General features: G+C 42.0%; 1 non-coding gene across 1 annotated transcript; it reads left to right on the top strand.

The window, feature by feature from the left end:
* The first annotated feature begins 1,428 nt into the window (after nucleotides 1-1,428).
* Nucleotides 1,429-1,566, top strand: LOC119934920. The gene has a single exon (XR_005453037.1). It is a non-coding gene; the product is annotated as a small nucleolar RNA SNORA7 (small nucleolar RNA).
* The last annotated feature ends 9,998 nt before the right edge of the window (nucleotides 1,567-11,564 follow it).

Raw genomic sequence — 11,564 nt, 5'->3', positions numbered from 1 at the left:
GGCAACCCGTAGAGGTTCTTAAGGAGTGAGGAAACTTTTACTGAACGTTTTTGTAGACAAATTATCCAGGCGGCAGAGTGAAATATGGACTGCAGAGGGGAGGGACAAGAGGCAGGGAGGTCAGCAACGAGGCTGGTACAATAATCAAGGTGGGGTAGGATAAGTGCTTGGATGGGGTAGCAGTTTCAATTGATTGGAAATCAATTGTGTTGTTAATGGTGTTGTGAAGGTTGATGTGACAGGATTTAGATTGACTGTGTGGGCTGAACAAGAGAGAGGAGTCAAGGATAATGCCAAGGTTATGGGCTTGTGAGACAGGAATAATGGTGGTACCATCTACAATGATGGTATATCCTGTTATGCTCCTTCGTTCATTCATTCAATCATATTTATTGAGTGCTTACTGTATGCAGAGCACTGTACTAAGCGCTTGGAAAGTACAATTTGGCAACAGATAGAGACAATCCCGACCCAAAAACGGACTACTCTCCCAAGTGCTTAGCATAGTGCTATGCACACTGTAAGCACTCAATCAATACAGTGGACTGACTGGCTATACTCTAGACTATAAGTTTGTTGTGGGCAGGAAATATGACTATCATATTTTTATAGCACACTCTCCCAAATGCTTAGTAGAGTGCTCTGCACACAGAAAGTGCTCAAGTATGATTGATTGATTGATTGATACTCAACCTCAAATGGCAAAACAGAATCCCAAACAGCAAAATCCTAGACAAAGGCAGTCTCCTGCCTTGAAGAGGGAGACACAGTTTGGCCCAACTGTGCTGGGTGGGACAAATGAAGAGAATGGATGACAATACACCACCCAAACAGCTGCTGTGTGGTGAGCTGAAATTAGAAAACCCGAAGCAAGGACAGAGGAAACATGTTAAGGACACAGTGAAGCAAAGCTTCAGAACAGTGCTGCAACCCAGCTGAAAACTGGGAGTCAGTTTTTGCAGATAGATGGGTATGTAATTTTGCAATCGACAAGAGACGGACTCTTTTTAGCAGAAACTTTAAGGATCGAGAGGTAGGGAGGCAAATGTGAAAGAAGCACTAGGAACTGAAAATAACTGAGCAGCTTTTGTGTAAGCACAGTCAGACAGAGACTCTGGGTCCCACATTGGCCATTTCAGAAACACCTGCAACTTTAGATAAATTTCATGGTCAACAGTGTCATTTTTGCCGTCTTAGCCACCGATGTTGCCAACTTGTTCTTCCCAAGCGCTTAGTACAGTGCTCTGCACACAGTAAGTGCTCAATAAATATGATTGATTGATTGATTGATGTATATGTGTACATATACATGAATCCATGTAGTAATCCTGGTAAATATTAAGCATTTATTATGTGCCAAGCTAAGCACTGAAGTAGAATCCATGTAATAATCCTGGTATGTATTAAGCACTTATTATGTATTAAGCTGCCCTCTCAGGGTCACACCTGGAGAGTTTCCAGTACTCTACCAGTCACAACTAGAGGAGGGAGAGTCAAGCAGAGGCATACCACTTCCATTCCTAGCTTGAGCAGTGGCTAGTGCACGGAAGGGATTCTGCTACAAGTCAAAACTCACCTATGCTGAGCAGCTGCGGCATGGGAGAGATCGAGGGCGAACTCATTTACTGCACAAAAGGGGTCAATGGTAAACCACTTCCATATTTTTACCAAGAAAACTCTATGGATATGCTACCAGAACAATTGCAGAAGGAAGTTGGGAGTTCTGGGAGGGATGTTTCTATGGCATCACTATGGGTAGGACACGACAGTGGCATAAGACAACAACAACATGTGCTAAGCAGTGAGATAGATATATGATAATCTGATCTGACATTACTCTTGTCCCACACAGGGCTTACAATCTAAGAGGGAGAGAGAGGAGGCATTTTATTCCCATTTTACAGATATGGGAATTGAGGCGCAGAAAACATAAATGACTTTCTAATGGTCATAAAGTCAACAAATGATGAATTTGGGACTAGAAAATGGGTTTTCTAACTCAGGGTCTTCTGCTTTTTCACTTGGCCATGATGTAAATTTGTCTTTTCCTTCTCTTATCTTTGAATCATTTTGTCTCTCTCCCTTGTTAAATTGTAAGCTTCTTAAGTATAGGGATTGTCTCCTTTACCTCTATTATACTCTCATACCTTTGTTCTTTCATTTAATCATATTAATTGAGCACTTACTGTGTACAAAGCACTTTACTAAGCGTTTGGGAAAGTACAGTACGACATTAAACAGACACATTCCCTACCCACAATGAGCTCACTCTCCAAATCACTGAAAATACTAATAATAATGATAATAATGGTATTTTGTTAAGCACTTACTATGTGCCCAACACTGTTCTAAGAGCTGGGGTAGATACAAGGTAAGGAGGTTGTCCCATGTGGGGTTCACAGTCTTCATCCCCATTGTATAGATGAGGTAACTGAGGCCCAGAGATGTTAAGTGTCTTGTCCCAGGTCACACAGCAGACAAGTGACGGAGCTGGGAGTAGAACCCATGACCTCTGACTCCCAAGCCCATGCTCTTTCCACTAAGCCACACTGCTTCTGAAAAGATACTCTACACACAATAGGCACTCAATAAATCTATTGATTGATCAATTTCTGCCTCTGAATTGTTTATAATTATGAATCAATCACTCAGTGGTATTTAGTAAGCACTTACCTTTGTGCAGAGGACACAGAATTAAGCACTTGGGAGAGTACAATGCAATAAAATTGGTAGGTAGGTAAAGTCTACAGGTGGAGAGAGACATTTAAATAAATAAAAGATGAGAAATTATAAAGATATTTACATAAATACGTATCAAGACTTTATGTTCTAGGTTGTAAGATCATTCTGGGGAGGGAATGTTTCTTCTATATTGTTATATTTTACTCTACCAAGCAGTTAGTACAGTGCTCTGCACACAGAAAGCACTCAATAAATACAATTGATTGATTGATTGATAAATGCTAGTGTAAGGCTTTACTTAATTTCTCTTTATAATATTTCTTCTGTCCACCCTATTGATTGTTCCATTTCAGTTTCTCACTGAGATCTTGTTGTTTCCTGAGATCCGTTCTTCTCTCGTGTCTTGTTCAATCAATCAATTAGTCAATCATATTTATTGAGCCTTTATTGTGTATAGAAGGCTTTAACAAGCACTTGGAGCAATATAATAGACATAATCCCTGCCATCAAGGAACTTACAATTTAGTGGCGAAGACAGGGCACTCAATAATTTACTGTCTGTCTCCCCCTTCTAGACTGTGAACCTGTTGTTGGGTAGCGAGCATCTCTATATGTTGCCAACTTGTACTTCCTAAGTGCTTAGTACAGTGCTCTGCACACAGTAAGCGCTCAATAAATATGACAATGAATGAATGACTAATGGATTTAATAGTAGGGTATATGAAAGTGGGATTTGACAAGCACTGGTTTGCTGCTAATTGACTAACTGTGCTTTCTAATACTTTGTTGTGGACAGGATCATAATGCTCTAGAAGGCATTCAGGCATAACCATGAAGATAATAATAATAATAGTAGTAGATATGACTTTCTTACGTGCTTATTATGTTAAGCACTGTGCTGACACAAGGGGCTTAGTGTCAGCAGTGAACTTTTCCAGAAGAACTTTAAGAGCATCAAAGTTTTGGGCCCACACTTATTCATATCCCCTAAGGATAGCACACAAGTTGTCAACAACAACCATAGCCTCTCTTCTTAAGGCTGTACCTGGAGACTGTGGCTTTGGAGCTCTCCCCCAAATCTCTCATCTCATTCCTCACAAGCTCACTTTCTAACTGTAACTCACTCTTGAATCCCACATCTCTATGCCCTAACCCATGCAGTTTCCCCCAGCCTCGAACTCCTCTCCTCACTCCCCATGAAATCCCACCAATCACAACTTTCCTTATGTTCAAAGTCCTCCTAAAATCTCAACTCTTCCAATAATCCTTCTCCAGTTAGTTCCTATGCACCAAGTCATTCATCCTGGCACTCAGCTCTTACAATTATTTATTTACATTTTTCCTGCCTCTGAAACTTGTGGATAATCACTTCTATAGTCCATCCTTTCTTTAGGTTAGTCTATTTATCAGGATTTTTCTGTCTGTCTCCTTTTCTTAAGATGTAAGATCACATGGCTCCTACTTCTAATGTGCTTTCCTAAGACGTTAATACCCAGCATCGCGGCCAGTGGGTTTGATAAATATCCACTACTACTGGAATACTGAGAATCTGCTTTTTCAGGTAGAAGTAGTTCAGTGTCAGCTACAGATGGATTCTGAAAGTTCCCCTTTGCTCAATTGTGGAGGGAGAAAGAATGTTTCCACTCATGCTGATTTTGGGGCAAAATGCACAGAACTGGCTGCATAAATCTGAAAGTATAGAAAAAGATGGGTGGCACTCTGTCTTTGGGACCAGGCTAAAAGGGGTTCACGGCCTTGGGCACCAGTTCCCTCCAGCCCCACCCCCTGCCTTGATGGTACCAAACCCCCCAGCCCCTCAAAGTAGCAGCTTGTGAGTGAAGCACGCACAAAACTGCTGGAAATGTTTAGCAGAGTTGAGATCGTGGCTGGGTTAATGGAACTGGGGCAAGAGGAATAAAATGGGTTTATTCAGGTAATTAAAACTTAGCTATATTTCCATGTTTTTCTCCCCTTCTTTTCTCTGAAATTCCAAGTTCCTACCAGCTCTCAATAAATGCTACCAGCGGTGACGGTAAATGCATATGCAATTGAAACTGCATGATCATTGAAATGAGTTTTCCCAGAGCTTGGCAAATGCTGTCTATGATGAATAAATCATATCTATGGCTAATAAAATCTATAAGAAATAATCTGACCAAATAGTAAATGGCTTTTCAAAGCTTAGGCGTACATACTATTTTTTCCCAGTGGGTGTCAAAGGGCAGCCTATATTTTTACTTTACCTCAGCTATAAAAGTAATTGTGGAAAATATTCAAGAAGACTTGCTGAGGCTGCAGAAACTCAATCTGTGGATGGAAAGCTATTATTGAAATGAACCCATTAACTAAGATGTTTTATAAACTCCAGATGATCTCTTTTCTATTATCCTGGAAGAAGATGAACATTTTTACTGTTGCTTTTATGCAGCATTTTTTGAAAGACAAATAAACCAAGGTTAAATGGAGGCACCTTTCCCTTCCCAGTTGAGGGAAGATATTAATTTCTTTCCTTTTGAAAGCACACACAGCCTCATAAAATATAGGATTTGTAGGAGTCTGGTTCTCTCCAAGATCTTCCCTGACTGATTAGTGAGCTACTCCATCCAACTGCATGTTTTATTCAGTGTTGTTCACTGACATCAAAGTTGTGCATGTCCACTTCACTGAAAAAACATAATTACCTTTGCAAAATCTCAAGAATAATGGAAATATACTGAAAGCAGGGTAGGCTTCTTTACCTACTGGATAGAAAACATAGTTATATGATTGGAAAGCAGCCTTATTCGATTTACATATATAGTATCTTCCTGTGTGCCCCATTCCTTAGTGCAGCAATCTCAATCAATACAACTAGGAAGTTCTTCATATCGAATCTGAGAATCTCTTGACAAATTTGAAAGTATTCTGGCCCCAGTGAAAATGGAAAACAACATTTCATCATCTTTTTATAGTCATTTTAAAGTAGTCAAATATGCATCAAATCACCACCATTTTTTGACAGTTAATCATCCCAATTATTCTCATTTTTCCTCACAAATCCAAATTTCCAACTTTTTAGACATTTCTTTCCTCTGAACCTACATGTTTTAAAATGGGGAGCTTCAAACTACTATCAGTTTGTTACACTAATCACCCAGTATATAGGTTCATTATTATTATTATTATTATTATTAGTTATAATAACAAAAATAAGTAAAGTATTTACTAAGCACTATGCTAAGTTCTGGGTTAGATGTGAGATCATTCATTCATTCATTCAATCATATTTATTGAGTGCTTACTGCCTGGAGAACACTGTACTAATAGCTTGGAAAGTACAATTCAGCAACAGAGACAATCCCTACCCAACAATAGGCTCACAGTCTAAAATGGGGGAGACAGACAGCAAAACAAAACAAAGCAAGTAGACAGGGATAAATAGCATCAATATAAATAAATAGAATCATAGATATTCATTCATTCAATCAATCGTATTTATTGAGAGCTTACTGTATGCAGAGCACTATACTAAGCACGTGGGAAGTACAAACTGGCAACATATAGAGACGATCCCTACCCAACAACGAGCTCACAGTCTATATATACATCATTGATAAAATAAATAGAATAATAAATATGTACATATATACACAAGTGCTGTGGGGAGGGGAGGGGGGATAGAGAAGAGGGAGGGAGTTGGGGCAATGGGGAGGGGAGGAGGAGCAGAGGAAAAGGGGGGATTCAGACTGGGAAGGCCTCCTGGAGGAGGTGAGCTTTCAGTAGTTTTGAAGGGGGTAAGTATGTTAGTTTGGAGTATGTAAGGAGAGAGGGAGGGCATTCCAGGCCAGAGCTAGGATATGGGCCAGGGGTCAAAGGAGGAACAGGTAAGAATGAGGCCTAGTGAGGTTAGCGGCAGAGGAGCAGAGTGTGTGGGCTGGGCTGTAGAAGGATAGAAGGGAGGTGAGGTAGGAGGGGGCGAGGTGATGGAGAGCTTCGAAGCCAGTAGTGAGCACCTGCTCCACAAAGTCTCACTCTCTCCAAGGAAGGAAGAACAGGTGTTTTGTCCCCCTTTTACCGATGAGTAAAATGAGGCAAAGGAAAGTTAAGTGATTTTCCCAAGTTTAAACAGCAGTCCGGTGGCAGATTCAGGATTAGAAGTTCGGTCTCCTTCTTCCCAGTCGCATGCTCTTTCCACTAGGTCAGGGCACCTAGCTTAACAGTGGGATAACACTGGTCAGGCCGGTGCTTATGCTGATTAGGGATGTGCTTTCCTAAAGATTCACCTTCCATCACGATATCATGTGGAAAATAGAGCTATACCGTATATTTTATATTTCTTCCTATTTTCTTTTCAAGGGGATTTTCAAACCATGAGACTTTCCAAATTATTTAGAAACAACCTACTTTTTATTTTACAAGAACTTGCATATCAGATTTAGGAGGCCCCCTAAAAACTAATAAAAAAAAATTACATTGCACGAACAACTGCAACTGTATTCTAACCTAATTGGGCATTGCACACTGACCTATGGAAGGGAGCAGCTGAGGAGAAATAGAAAGAATAGGACGAGTAGACACAGAAATACCTTACTGGGATGATAGTCTTTGAATATGTGGTGTTATTGAGAATGGTTGTGTAATGGAGTACACTTTTCCATAGTTTCAAATGTTATAAATTAGGATCCATTACCGAAGCCCTGGAGAAAATGAAATGAAATTATTTTACATGCTACGTACTGTAATGATAAGCTTCACAAACCAATTGTTCGATGTTTATTGAGCTTATTCAAAGCATAGTATCACAACATTAACAACACGGAGAGTTGCAATATGATTATGAGGCTTTGCAGGAGACCACCATAAGAGAAGCTTACTGTGGTAGTGGATTTTCAATTTTAGTACATTTCTCCAACTTCAGTTGGACAGCCACATTCTTTGTCATGAAGTTACTCCTTCTGAACACCTCCATGAACTTTTGAACTTCTCGTAAATCCTGTTGCTCAGGGCCTCACTGATTATTGCACGTAAGGTCACATTTTCTCCAAAGGTTTTCCCCATTAAGCCCTCTTTTCCCAAGCTCCTTCTCCCTTCTGTGTCATCTGTGCATTTGATTATCTGAGCATTTGATATTTGCTCCAACCTCAATCCCACAGCATTTATGAATATATATCTATAAATTAGGCCCCTCTAGAGCCCATTGTGGCCGGGAACCTGTCTTTCAACTCTGTTGTAGGTACTCTCTCAAGTGCTTAGTACAGTGCTTTGCACATAGTAAAGTGCTCAAAAAATGTTATTGATTGATTGATTGACAAGCCTGGATGCCAGGATTCCTGTGTTCTATTTCCAGCTGCCACGTCTGTCTATGACATCTCTCACCATCACTTTCTGAATCAATTCTTCTGTCAGGAACCACAAAGCTCAGTTAGACTTTGCTGAGGGAGGAAGCTGTATAAATTATTGGAGTAATGATGTCCCTGTTTCTACCACCTAACTTTTTTTCTACCTGTTCCTCACAGCTCTGTTTTATAGCACAGCACTCTGGTGCTCTCCCTCACATTCAGCTCCAACTCTGGGGACCACCAAGGTTGATATTACAACCACTCCCTCCCCATCACTTTTCTGCCTCACCTCTGTTCCAGCCTGCATCCCTGTCTCCCCTCCTCAACCTCAGCCAAGAGCTGAGAGACAGAGAAGCACAGAAATTCTAGTCAGAGTGCAGGGTTTCCCCCAGGCTGCTTCCACTCCCACCCCATGCCCCGACCCATTCCATCACTTGTATAACTCAGCGTTCCCTTGACTTTGCCTGGAGCAGGAAACCAGCATACAATCCAGCAAACAGGAAGTAGCAGAGGCGGGAAGGGTAGTGTTGGTGGCAAACTCCACTGTGGTTGGAATTAAAGGTGAATAAAACAAAATATTAGTTTATGTGGTACGATTTGGTACAAAGGAAGTGTGATGTTGGTGATGGGAGGGAAGACACTGACCTAATCCTCCTCGACTTCTCAGCTGCCTTTGACACTGTCGACCATCCCTTTCACCTCAACACGTTATCCAACCTTGGCTTCACCGACTCTGTCCTCTCCTGGTTCTTCTCTTATCTCTCTGGCCATTCATCCTCAGTCTCCTTCATGGGCTCCTCCTCCCCTTCCCATCCCCTAACTGTAAGGGTTCCTCCAGGGTCAGTTCTTGGTCCCCTTCTGATCTCCATCTATACTCACTCCCTTGGTGAAATCATTCACTCCCAAGGCAGCAACTCAACTCTAGGCAGATGATACCCAAATCTACATTTCCTCCCCTGTTCTCTCCCTCCCTCCAGGCTCATATCTCCTCCTGCTTTCAGGACATCTCCACCTGGATATCTGCCCACCACCTAAAACTCAGATGTCTAAGACTGACCTCCTTATCTTCCCTCCCAATCTCTGTCCTCCCCTTGACTTCCCATCACTGTGGATGGCACTACCATCCTTCCTGTCTCACAAGCCCACAATCTTGGTGTCATCCTTGATTCCACTCTCTTATTCATCCCACACATCCAATCTGTCACCAAAACTTGGCGGTCTCACCATCACAACATTGCCAAGATCCACCTTTTCCTCTCCATCCAAACTGTTACCTTGTTGGTAAAATCACTCACCATATCCCGACTGGATTGCTGCATCAGCATCCTTTCTGATTTCCCAACTTCCTGTCTCTCCCCACTTGAGTCTAAACTTCATTCTGCTGCCCGGATTATCTTTCTACAGAAACGCTCTGGGCATGTCATCCCCCTCCTCAAAAATCTCCAGTGGTTGCCCTATCAACCTTCGTGTGAAGGAAAAAACTCCTCACTATTGGCTTCAAAGCTCTCAGTCACCTTGCCCCCTCCTACCTCACCTCCCTTCTGTCCTTCTACAGCCCAGCCAGCACTCTCTGCTCCTCTGCTGCTAACCCCCTCACTGTGCCTCATTCTCACCTGTCCCACAGTTGACACCTGGCCTACATCCTACCTCTGACCTGGAATGCCCTACCTCCTCACATATGCCAAACTAGCTCATTTTCCCCTTCAAAGCCCTACTGAAAGCTCACCTCCTCCAGGAGTCCTTCCCAGACTGATCCCCCTTTTCCTCTGTTCCTCCTCCCCTCCCCATTACCCCTACTCCCTCCCTCTGCTCTACCCCCCTGCCCCACAGCAGTTGTGTATATATGTACATATTTATTATTCTATTTATTTTATTAGTGATGTGTATATATCTATAATTCTATTTATTTATTTTGATGCTACTGATGTCTGTCTACTTGCTTTGTTGTTTGTCTCCCCCCTTCTAAACTGTGAGCCCATTGTTGGGTAGGGATTGTCTGTAACTGTTGCTTAATTGTACTTTCTAAGCACTTTGTACAGTGTTGTGCACACAGTAAGTGCTCGATAAATATGATTGATTGAATGAATGAAAGAAAGGCAAACAGTCAGGAATAAGGGAGGGGAGGGGAGAAAGGGCCAGCCCTTACCTGCAGGGAAGGAATATAGTATTGAAGAAGGAGCTCTCACTTTCTGAAGCCTGTCAGCAGACAGCGTAGTAGCCCATATTTTTAGGTAGCTGGGAATCTGCAATAAGCCTACCTGCATGATGAAACTTCTCAATCACTCTTGATTAAAGTATAGTGCTCTGCACACAGCAAGCATTCAATGAATAATCAATGATTAATCAATCAATTAATTTTATTCCCTGAGCACTTGCTTGGTGTAGAGCACTGTACTAAGCACTTAGGAGAAGCAGTGTGGCTCAGTTGAAAGACCCCGGGCTTGGGAGTCAGAGGTCATGAGTTCTAATCCCTGCTCCTCCACTTGTCAGCTGTGTGACTTTGGGCAAGTCACTTCACTTCTCTGGGCCTCAGTTACCTCATCTGTAAAATGGAGATTAAGACTGTGAGCCCCATGTGAGACAACCTGATTACCTTGTATCCCCCCCAGCGCTTAGAACAGTGCTTGGCACATAGTAAGCACTGAACAAATGCTATTGTTATTATTATTTGGAGAATACAGTACACTAGATTTGGTAGGCACATTCCCTGAACACAAAGACTTTACATTCTAGAGGGGGAGACAGGCATTAAAATAAAGTACAAATACGTACATAAGTGCTACAGGGCTGAGGGTGGAGTGCAAATCAAGTCCTTCAAGGGCACAGCTCCAAATTCATGGACCATACAGAAGGAAGAGGGAGTAGAGGAAGAATGAAGGATTAGTCAGGGAAGGCCTCTCACATGTGAGAGGATTTTAATAGGGCTTCAAAAATGGGGAGAGTGGTGGTCTGTGGTATATGATGGAGAAGGGAGCTCTATGATAGAGGGAGTCAGTCAATCAGTCAGTCACTCATACTTATTGCTACAATATAGCAATATAACAGGCACATTCCCCGCCCAAAATGAGTTTACAGTCTAGAGGGAGGATGTCAGCAATGGGTCGACAGCAAAAAAACCAAGATCGAGGTATAGTAAATAAGTTGACATTAGAGGAGTGAAGTGTGCAGCCTAAATTATAGCAGGAAATCAGTGAGGTAATATAGGTCAGGGAGAGCTGCGTGTCTTAAAGCTGATGGCAAGGAGTTTCTCTCTGACGCAGAGATAGATGGACAACCCCCGGGAATTTTTGAAGAGTGGGGAGATGTGGGCTGAATAGATTTTAGAAAAATGATCCAAGCAGCAGAGTGAAGTATGAACTGGAGATGGGCCAAATAGGGAACAGAGACGTCAGTGCGAAAGCTGATGCCCTAGTCAAGGCACAATATGAAGAGTGCTTTGATCAGCATGGTAGCAGTTTGGATGGAGAAAAAATGGAATCTTCTGGAGATGTGAAGGTAGAACCAAAAGCTTTTGATGACATTGAATACATGGGTTGAATGAGAAAGATGAATCTAGGATGATGC

The sequence above is a fragment of the Tachyglossus aculeatus genome, chromosome 1, assembly GCF_015852505.1.
Source record: "Tachyglossus aculeatus isolate mTacAcu1 chromosome 1, mTacAcu1.pri, whole genome shotgun sequence".
NCBI classification, from domain to species: domain Eukaryota; kingdom Metazoa; phylum Chordata; class Mammalia; order Monotremata; family Tachyglossidae; genus Tachyglossus; species Tachyglossus aculeatus.
This window is presented reverse-complemented; position numbering and strand designations above follow the sequence as displayed.